Source organism: Aotus nancymaae, unplaced genomic scaffold (assembly GCF_030222135.1).
Source record: "Aotus nancymaae isolate 86718 unplaced genomic scaffold, 86718_ANA_hifiasm-v0.15.2.pri h1tg000011l, whole genome shotgun sequence".
Lineage (NCBI taxonomy): Eukaryota > Metazoa > Chordata > Mammalia > Primates > Aotidae > Aotus > Aotus nancymaae.
In genome coordinates, this window is record NW_026988422.1 from 82,966,054 (window position 1) to 82,976,846 (window position 10,793).

Sequence of the window (10,793 nt, forward strand, 5' to 3'; positions counted from 1 at the left end):
TACTTGGAAGGCTGAGGCAGGAGAATTGCTTAACCCTGCGAGGCAGAGGTTGCAGTGAGACAAGATTGCGCCACTGCACTCTAGCCTGGGCTACAGAGAGAGACTCCATCTCAAAAAAAAGAAAAGAGAAAAGAAACAAGACATGAGATTCAGACAACAGGGAAAGGGAAGCCCAGGGGGAGGACTTTGCAGACAGAAGAATCAACGCAGACCAGACGGAAAAGGAGGCTCCCAGAGGAGCTGCCCAAGCTCCTGGATTCCCTGGGGGCCTTAGCTGTTTAGAGAAGAATATTAGAGCTCTGTAAAACTTTGGTGAAAAGCCAGAAAAAAAACCTGGCAAGGAGGCAATTATTAATCCCCAGGGAAACCCAGAAGTCGTACAAGGAGGAAATCCAATCATAGTCCATAGCGTGGCTCAGCCGGCCATGATGTTTACATAGAGTCACGTGCTGCCTCATCACATTTCGGTCAGGGTCACATACACCACAGTGGTCCCATCAGAGACTATTGTGTTCTTACTGTACTTTTCCTATGTTTGGACACACAAATTCTTGCCGTTGGGTTACAGTTCCCTACAATATTCAGTACAGGCACATGCTGTACAGATTTGTAGCCTAGCAGCAATAGGCTAGACCATCTGGCCTGGGTGCGTAGTGGGCTATCCCATCTAGGACTGTACGCTCCGTGACAAGGACGACATCACCTGATGATGCATTTCCCAGACCATATCCCTGCAGTTAAGTGACACGCGACTGTAACATGTCAACAATACTAATTTAACCAAAAATTCTGATGTAGACACTTTGGGAGGATGGGAGAGGAGATCTGTGTGTGGGGGGAGGGGTGGGGACGTAAGTGGCCTGAAGCCTCCTGTCTGTAAGAGAAAAGCAAGCGAGAGTGTCTCAAGCCAGAGAGTCAATAAAGAACAGGACAAGTGTGCTGTTTTCAAATACAGAGAAAAGTTGCCTTTGGGAAGTAGGAATTGGGTGGAGAGAGAGAAGGCAGGGACTTTTTTTTCTTTGTGTGTGTGTGTGTCTGTGTTTTTAATAAGCCTTATAGTTTTATGTTTGAAACTCTATGCATGTGTTTTTAAATTAAAAAAAAAAAAAAGCCTGGCATTGGACCTCTCCTTGCAACAATGGAAGCTAGAGGGCCACAACACAATCAACTGCCTTTCAAATCTGGGGGAAAAGGATTTCCTGCCTGGACTGCATGTCCACAGGAAGGATCGACCTTGCAAACCTTGCAAAAATGCAGAACCTCAAAATGAAATTTAAGTTTAAATAGACCAGAACGACTGTGCACCTTCTAGGAAGCTTTGGTTGCAGGTACTGTCGTGGGAGCTGAGAACAACCAGGGAGTGGGCGATCACCCAGGAGGAAGGATCCTTCCAGGGGCAGGGGGGACAGAGAAGTGGCCCCAGAGCAGAAGATGGGGAGCTTAGGGCAAAAGGGAGTAGACTGCAGACTGTCAGGGCATTTGACAGCAGCAGCACTCGGTTTCCAGTAGATCAGATGAAAAATTAAGAAGAGACACATGATACCTTGCAAGTTACAAACAGATGCATTCACTCCAGGGCATACACAAATAAAACTGTGCAAGAAACCGCCATTGACCACTTCCTTTCACGGAATAACATTTACGCAATCATCATCATAAAACCCTTGACCAGCTGTTAATTTAGAAATGCATAAAGCCCTCTAGAGAGGCTGAGGGAGGGGAGGCGGCAGTGGGAGGGTTTCAGAGAGCTGAAGCCTCATCTGTCACCATGAGAAAGGAACAGAAATGTCTAGAACTGAAAAATCAAGAAATAGCAACGTAAACATCTTATGAGAAATGTGGAGACTGCAAAGCCAGAAAGAACAACTAAATGTGGAAACGGGTTGCTCTGGGGAGTGGGAAAAGGAGGAAACGCAACCATCTCATTTCCTTGCAGGCATTTTAGTGTTACTGGGCTGTTTTTACCCTAAGTGCATGCATTATTTTATTTACAATATAAACATAATTTATTTAAATAGTGATAACCTAGCTCTGGGCTGTGGCGTGTGAAACACGTAAGGAAGGTCAGGAATGTTCCCTGCTGGGAGCCCCCAGACCAGACCCTCATCAGCAACACTCCAGGCCCAGGCCACCCTGCTGGAGAAGGAAGCCTGGTCAGCCCTGTTTCCCCAGTCATTTCCAGTTTGCAAAGCACTCTCTAGGCTCCTCCCTCCTCTCATCCTTCCGACAAGCCTGCAACGTGGGCAAGGATGACTGTACCCATTTTACCTACAGAAGCTGGGGCTGGGGCATGTGTTGGGGGTCTGTAGCAGATTTATCCCACGGCAGGTATGCCAGTGAAGGCAGGTGGAGGACCCAGGAGCAACAGACAGGCAGTCCCAGCTGGAATTTCAGAGCAGGGAGGCACCCTGCCTGGTCCAGGGGCTCCCAGCGGGATGGCTGCAAACCCTTCCCTTGACTGTACAGCGTGTTCTTAGTCACACATCCCACCCTCAGTGTCTGTCAGAGGGAGCCCTTCTCCAAGCAGGTGGGGGTTGCCCTGGAGAGGGGACACCGCTAGCTACCGAAGAGGAAGGGCTGGCACCAACTGGGGCTGCACGAAGACTACGCATCCTTGGAATCCCAGAACTCTGTCCTGGACGCCCATGGGAGAGCTAGTCTGGGAGGTGGCCAGGCTGCCTAGCGGACCATGGAAGGCCCACCTGGGCTGAGGAGCACTGAACTGGTCTGATCCTAGAGAACACTTGGAGATACTGAGCCCCATTAGGAGGGACTCACCCAAGGAGCGAAACGCCCAGCTCCCCCATGGACTCCACACTTAGGTCTTCTCTTCACCTCATGGTCGCCAGGAGGTACATGAGCTTTGGCTTCTAAGTCCCCGCTGTAGCCTGATGTCCCTAAAGCCTACATCTCCAGCCCTGACCTGTGCAAACAGCCACTGCCTGATGTCCACTCTGGCCTCACCCCCACCCCCAGCTGAAAACCTAACAGCGTCGGCAGGGCCTCTGCCTGGCTTTTCCTTCTTTCTCGAAGATTCTCTGGAACTCATCTCAGCTGCTTCCTTCAGGTGCCTCCTCTTCATGGGGTCCTTCCCAATGCCTAGGCCGTGTGGGCACAGAGCAGAGGCTAAGACACCCCAGGAACACTGCTGGCTCTCGGGGACCCAGGGAGGAAAGGATTGGGAGAGGTCCTAGCACATCTGGTGTAGGGGGCTGGCCATGTGCACCTTGGAGCTCACTCCTCTCCAAAGAGACTGGAGCAGGCCCTGGCTGGGCAGGGGGAGCATGGAGAAGTCCTGCAGAAACCTCCTGCCAGGACTGGGCACAGCTCTGGGTACTGGTATGTACTCAAAGCAGCCTGTGTGGGCTGGAGACTGGGGCGGTGAGAGGGAGACAGGGGCCGTGTCATTTGTAATTGGTAGCAGAGACTCACCGAGCCTCATCATGATCTCACTATCCCTCCTAGCACCCCGGGGGCCAGCCCTGGTGCTGGGGTCATTTTACAGATGCCACAACTAAGACTGAGAGTTTAAATAAATGCATCCTTGAAGAGGCAATGTAAGCAGGGTTTCTCACACCTGCATGATGAAGACTCAGTGGGACACTTGCTTGCCAGGTCCCCTGCCTAGAGATGGAGTCACCACCTCTGAGTTCTGGAACTGGTCTGTTTGCCAGTGTCAGGATGGGGGTCGGGCTGGGATGTCCAGGAACCCCAGAGTGCTAGCCCAGGACCTCCGAGCCCCCGCCCCCCATCCTCCCTATTTGCCCGATTTCACAACCAGGTGATACTCAGCTCAGCCGTGGTGCGTGGCTGTTCCCGCTGCTGGGCACCGGTTCTGTTACACAGAACTCCCATGGGGACGTGTTGGTGCGCAGCTTTGCTTTCCTGTTGGATTGTTTCCTTGGGATAGGTTCCCAGAAGTGGGATTCCCAAGTGGAAGGAGGGATATTTTCCCATCCCTGGCCCACATCCTTAACAGAGGCTGGCCCCAGGATGAGGATCCGGCCTTTCTCTGGCTTCAAGGAGGGGCAGCAGGCAATCACTGCCTGGCACTTCCGGAGGAAAATGACAGCCCTGTCCCCTTCCTGTAAGGGCTAATTACCGCTGGATGCGTTCACGGCTGTCAGGGCAGTGAGGGCCCAGGTGACTCAATGCCATCTTTCTGGGACCCGCCTGGATTGCTCAGCCAGCCGGTGATGGATTTTTCTCTGTGGAGATCACAGGAAACAAGCTGTTCCTCAGCTCCGCAGGGAGGCGGGTCTGTCAGCAGCGTTGGGAGAGGGCAGAAAGGAGGGCTTGAAACCCGGTGGGCAGATAATCCCTCTGCCCTTCTAGATAACAAAGGGCTTCTGGCCTCTGGTCCCTCCAACCTGCTGGACAGGAATGGCTGGCTGAGGGGCCAGGAACCTCCCCTCTACCCCCGCCCCCAGCCCTGACCTGGGCCTCTTGCAGGGAGTACCCTCCCCCTTCTTCTTCCTCCCCACCCCCCCACTACATCCAGGTCAGGGGCCCCCAGCTAGATCCACCCTCTGAGGGGCACAGGAGGGGGGGTGCCCAGGCTCCTCTTCAAGGAAGCCCCTCCATCTCCCTAGGGGGCTGAGGGCAGGCATCAGCCCTTCCTAGCTATCACCACTCAGGTGGGGGAGGGGATCAGGAGCAGTGAGGGAAGGAGGGGCAGGGGGCGTTGTGAGAGAGTCACTTGTGGGCAGCGGCCTCCCCCCTTCCCACAGGAAGGAAGGGCTCTGGGCAGCTGCATGGGCACAAGGGCCACTCGCCCTCTGCCTGCAGAACATAGTGGGGCCAGGCCTCTGGGCAGGGCCCATCTCTGGAGCACTCTGGCCCGTTTTCCTCTGGGGACACTCTCTGAAGGAGCAGTGGGAGTCAGACCTGGAGGCCGGCCCTGCCACTGCCACCAGCTCGCTTCCCCATGAGACTGCCGATTCTCCGAAGGCAGGACTGGGGTCTGCCCTGTCCCAGGCTCAAGGTAGTGAGTTCCCTGTCCCTGGAGATGAACAAGCTGAGAGCATGGGCATCTGGCAGAGGTATGGAGGAAGTGCTTACTGTGAGTCCCCACCTTAGGTCACCGCCTGACCACGATGTGCCTGCTCTTCACGTTATACCCACTTTTTTTTCTTTTTTTTGAGACAGGGTCTTGTTCTGTCACCCAGACTGAAGTGCAGTGGTGCAATCTCAGCTCACTGTAATCTTGACCTCCCTGGCTCAAACCAGCCTCCCATCTCAGCCTCTCAAGTAGCTGGGACTACCATGCCTGGCTGAGTTTTGTATTTTTTTTGTAGAGATGGGGTCTCACCATGTTGCCCAGGCTAGTCTTGAACTCCTGGGCTCAAGCGATAGTTCACTGCAGGCACAGAAGCCACCCTCTGTCCTCACCACCCCACTGCTGCTGTTCAGCTGGCGATGGCCCTCTCTGGTCTTGAGGCAACTGGGATGTCTGTTCCTGGGTGGGACAGGGGGATTTTTTTTTTTTTTTTTGAGACTGAGCTTTGCTCTTGTTGCTCAGGCTGGGGTGCAATGGTGCATCTCAGCTCACTACAACCTCCACCTCCCGGGTCCAAGTGATTCTCCTGCCTCAGCCTCCCAAGTAGCTGGGATTACAGGCGTGTGCCACCATGCCAGGCTAATTTTGTATTTTTAGTACAGTCGGGGTTTCTCCATGTTGGTCAGGCTGGTCTTGAACTCCTGACCTCAGGTGATTTGCCTGCCCCGGCCTTCCACAGCGCTGGGATCACAGGTGTGAGCCGCCATGCCCTGCCAGCTTTTATGCAGGTTACAGCAACCCCAGTTGTTGTGACTGGGCACAGGAGCCTCACAGTCATGCTGGCTTAGCCCCATCTTGGTGCAGGAGCACTGGCTGTCTCCTTGCAAGGACTCCTCCAGGTCGGGACACCAATCCAGGACCCGCTGACCACAGATGTTTTTAGAGAAGCTTCTGTGGGCAGGCCTGGCAAACAGATCTCTCCATCTCAGCCTCAGAGGATTCACTTTTTTTTTTTTGAGACAAAGTCTTGCTCTGTCGCCCAGGCTGGAGTGCAGTGGCACAATCTCAGCTCACTGCAACCTCCGCCTCCTGGGTCCAAGCAATTCTCCTCCCAGATAGCTTGGATTACAAACATGTGCCACCATGCCCGGCTAATTTTTTGAATTTTTAGTAGAGACAGAGTTTCACTGTGTTAACCAGGATGGTCTCAATCCCTGACCTTGTGATCCATCCGCCTCAGCCTCCCAAAGTGCTGGGATTACAGGCATGAGCCACCGTGTCTGGCCTGCAAATTCCCTTTTTAAACACAATTCAGAAGCCAAGGGGAAAAAAAGACCTTGCCATCAACTTGTCAGTTTAGTTTGTGCAATTGACCTTTTGCACCTGAAGGCAGGCTATTCTCGTTCTCTCTGTTCTGTTCCCTTCTGTTGGTTTCGGTCTCTGTTTCCACCTGCTGAGGTTTCTGGAAATGTGTAATGTTCTCGTGATATTGCCATTGGCACATCTGATAAACTCTAATGGCTCCATCCAGACTTGATGAAACAGGCAGGAATGAAGGTAGAGACCTGTGGCCCACCTTTAGAGACCCTTTAATTCTAGGTTGCACTGATTTACAGAGTGTCACCCCTGGGTGCTCTGTCCGGGGAGTCGGGGCCTCTCATTGCCCTGCTCTCCAGCCTACAATTTCCATTCTGCCCAAGTGACAGCATGAAGAGCTTGCTCCCCAGACAACTGTCACTGTCACATGGCTGTGTGACATGGTGCTCTCTTCGGCACTGAAACCCTGTCCTTCTTCCTCACCTGACTGACTCGTGCCAGGACACAGGTTTGTGAAGCTCTTTCCCATGCTCCCCCAACCTGTCGGGCTCCCACCAAACCCCAGGGTCCACAATCATGGTAGCAACGTACTGTGCTGGCCCTGTCTGCCTACCTGCTTGGCCACCCTTTCCACCGGGGGGTCTTGGGTTCCCCACAACCCAGCCGAGGGTGGAGCCCCTGCAGAGGCAGCACTGTGCTGTTGAAAGCCCAGGCCCGGGGTCAGCCAGGTTTGGGAAAATGGTTGAACCTCTCTGAGCCCCACTTTCCTCGTTTGTAAAACGGGGATGGTCACCACATTACAGGGTGGTAGTGAGGATCACAGGCCAAGAGCAGAAAGCACCCAGCACGCTGTGGACTGAACAAATGAGCTTCCACCCCCGTCATCAATTTCACAGCCTACCTGGGAGTAAGACAGAGACAGCGCTAAGTGTGGTAAACAAGACCAATGTGCTGTGGAACTGCTGGGAAGGACAGCGATTCTGACTGGGAAGCTGGGAAGGCGTCACTAGTGCGCTGAGCCCTAAGGGGCTCCCATTCCTCTAGGCAGCAGAGCTGGGGAAGAGCATCCTAGGAAGAAAGCCATGTACGCACGTGCTACGTTCCCCACAGCCCTGCCAGCACCGGCTTTTATCCTTTTATTGGTGTGTGTGATTCAATAGAAGTGTAATGGTGCCTGGGAGCTGTCTGCAACTTTGAATACCTGTTACCCTTTAAGGCTGGCTCTGAGAGAACCACAATTCCTTAAGGTATGAGTCCAGGGAAAGCACTCCCCATTAGCATGAGATTACGAAATGAACTCAGCCCAGGAGAATCTGGGTAAGTTTTGGGAAGTAGTGCAGTTGAGATGACAATAGACACTTTTTTTTTTTTTTGAGGCCGGGTCTCGCTCTATCCCCTAGGCTGGAGCGCAGTGGTACAATGATGGCTCACTGTAGCCTCAACCTCCGGGGCTCAAGTGATCCTCCCGCCTCAGCCTTCTAAGTAGTTGGGACTACAAAGGTGCACCACCACACCTGGCTGATTTTGTGTTGGTCTGTTTTTCGTAGAGACAGGATCTTGCTATGTTACCCAGGCTGGTCTCTAACTCCTGATCTCAAGCGACCCTCCAGCCCCGGCCTTCCCAAGTGCTGGGATGACAGGTGTGAACCACCACACCTGACCCGGATAGACACTCTTGAAGGAAGAGGAGGTGGAAACCCCTGCCTGCAGCAGGCAGCGCCAGACTCCCCTCCAGAGGCTGCTGTTCCTGAGATTTGAGGAGCTCGGGGAGCTTTTCCTAATGGGCCCCCCAATGCCAGCCCGACAAGCTGCCTAGAATTCCATCGTCACTCATCCCCCTTCTAGAGACAAGGGCCTCTATTAAAATGTAAATATTTTGTCTAGGAGAGGGAACACTTTGCTCTGTTATTGAGGGAAAAGGAAGATGGAAACTTACTGTACTCGAGTACCTACTATGTGCCAAGCATGAAATGGACACCTCTCACATTGCCTTTGAGCCCACAAGGCAGCTGGGCCAGGCGGGGGAGCTACTCACCCCTGCAGGTGAGAGAATGGAAACTCAGAAGGGCCTGAGGCTTGCCAAGAGCTTGGCAGACCAGGACGGGAACCAGAACTGACTCTCCACCCTCACTCCGGCCGCAGCGCTCGGCTGCTGCTGCTGCTGCTGCTCCTCCCTAGCTGTAGCTCCCTGGAGTGTGACATGAGCTACTGCAGGGTTTTGGGGCACTGGGGCCTGGGTTCGGGAGCAGACCTGCTGTCACTGACCCCACGGGGTTATGGTTGGGACAGAAGGAGCTGCAAAGGCCATGACACAGACCCGAGCCAGGGCTCAGGAAGGGGCAAGACTGTGTCGTCTTTTTACCAACTCCCACGTGGTCAGGCATTTACAGCCCCAGCTCCCAACCCAGGCACACCCCACCCCTTCTCCGACCTTGGCAGCAGCAGGGGTGGGATCCAGCTCCCTGTCCCCACGTCCCCATCCTGGGATCTGAGGATCTGAGGACAGGGCAGGCAGCGGCCCAAGCAGCTGGCCTGTGAGTGAGCGTGAGTTTGTTCGTGGGGCCTAGCGGCCCCTGCAGGCCACCGACGCCTTCTGCCCCTCCATGCACCACTCCCAGCAACTGTGATTCCCCAGTCTCTTCCCCAGGAGCCTCGTTCAGGGAACCACACAGAGGCCAAATTCAGAAGCCCTACTTGAACCACTGCCCTTTTGCCCTCTCCAAGGCCGGAAGCAAGCCCTTGCCTGCTGCATGCCTCAGTCATCCCGTCTGTAAAGTGGGCAGCCCATCAAATTCCCATCTCCCTGAGAGTCATCTGGAGAAATAATGAATATGTGACCTCATGAAAATTGCACGGTGCCTGCCATGCGACGTGGGTAAGCCACTGCCCAGGGCTGTCATTACAGGAGGTGAAACAGCGCGTGGGCTGATTACTGACGAGCAGCGTAGCCACAGGAACCTTTCATCATGGGTTCCCTTAGGAGGCCAGGTGGGCCAGCCCTGAAAACACACGGTGCTGCGGGGCCTGCCTTTCTGTGGCTGCGGCTCAGGCACCATCCCAGGCCGGGGTGGCCAGAACTCTGCCCGAGCAGCCCCGTCCCTGAGGCAGGCAGGAACCAAGGCATCTGAGTAACCTCCTCTGATCTGCAGAGAAGGAAGCTAAGGTGTGTGGGGGGGCAAGTCACTGCTCTAAGGTCCCACAGCCAAGAGGTGGCTGGGAGGTGCAGCCAGGTCTGCCTGGCACAGAGTCTGGTCTCCTGACCACGACGCCAAGCTGGTTATTATGGTCACCACAATAGAATACTGATAATAGTTGTCGTAATTACGAATATTGTGGAGGGCTGTTCTCCAGGCAGACAGGTCTCGGTTTCCGTGTCACCAGGGCCTGGTGGCTGACCAGTGCCCACAACGAGGCAGGTCCTGTCCATATCCACACTAGGAGAATGCTGGAGATGGGAGGCTGAGCCCAACCTGCAGCCTGGGTCAGCAGCCTGGGGCCTCACCCCACCCTCCATCCAGTGCTGGGCACAGGCAGCCTCTCCAATGCCCATCTGCCCTGGAGGCCTCTGGTGATGGATAGAGTGGAGATTCATGGATGTGAACATTAAACATTCAACCAGAGGCACACACCACTTCTATCAAACAGTCCCCATGCCAGCCAAGACCCTTAGTTTCAAAGGCTCCTGCATGGACTCTGGGCCCAGACTTCCAGAGCTCAAACCTGGTGCCTGTGCCCACTCCTCATGTGAAAGTGGGCTGCCCACTTTACAGACGGGGTGACTGAGGCACGCAGCAAGCAAGACTCCCCACAAGTTACTCGGTTTCCCCATCTGCATAACAGTGCAAAATTCAAAGTCATTGTGGGGATTAAGTGAGCTACACCTGTGTAGCCATATGGGCAGCCATATCCATGCTCGAGGAACGTCTGCATTGTTATCCCTTCAGGTGGGTGCAGCCAGAGGAGCGGTCGGCCTGATGCTGGAGGAGTCGCGGAGAGATGGCTGAGACTGACTTTGACCCTACAGGAGTGGTGGCCTCTCGGTTAGTAGATGTGTGGCTGCTGTGGCTGAGACATTCCCAGGACCCCAGCAGGCAGCTGCTGTGGGCTGGTGAAACCAGAGAGCTTGCTAGCTGTGGGGATACAGGTGTGTGTGTGTGTGTGTCTGCGTGTGATCCTCAGGGCTCTGAGACTGCAGGGAGCCTGCCAAACAGGTTTCCGGCTTTCCTGCTCCCATCAGGATTCCAGCTGCATCTTGTTCTGCCCTGTCCTGCCAGCCCAGACTGTGGGGAGGATGTGGAAACCGTCCGGACTGTTCCTGGCCTGCAGGACACAGCCCATCCAGCTACCCCAACTCTGGGATCAGAGGCCAAGGCCACAGTCTGGAGATCAGGGAGTCCAGTGCTTGAGTCAGCCCCAAGCTGGCCCTGTGAGCTCCCAACAGCATGGGTGCCCAGACTGCGGTTTGCCTGAAAGGGAT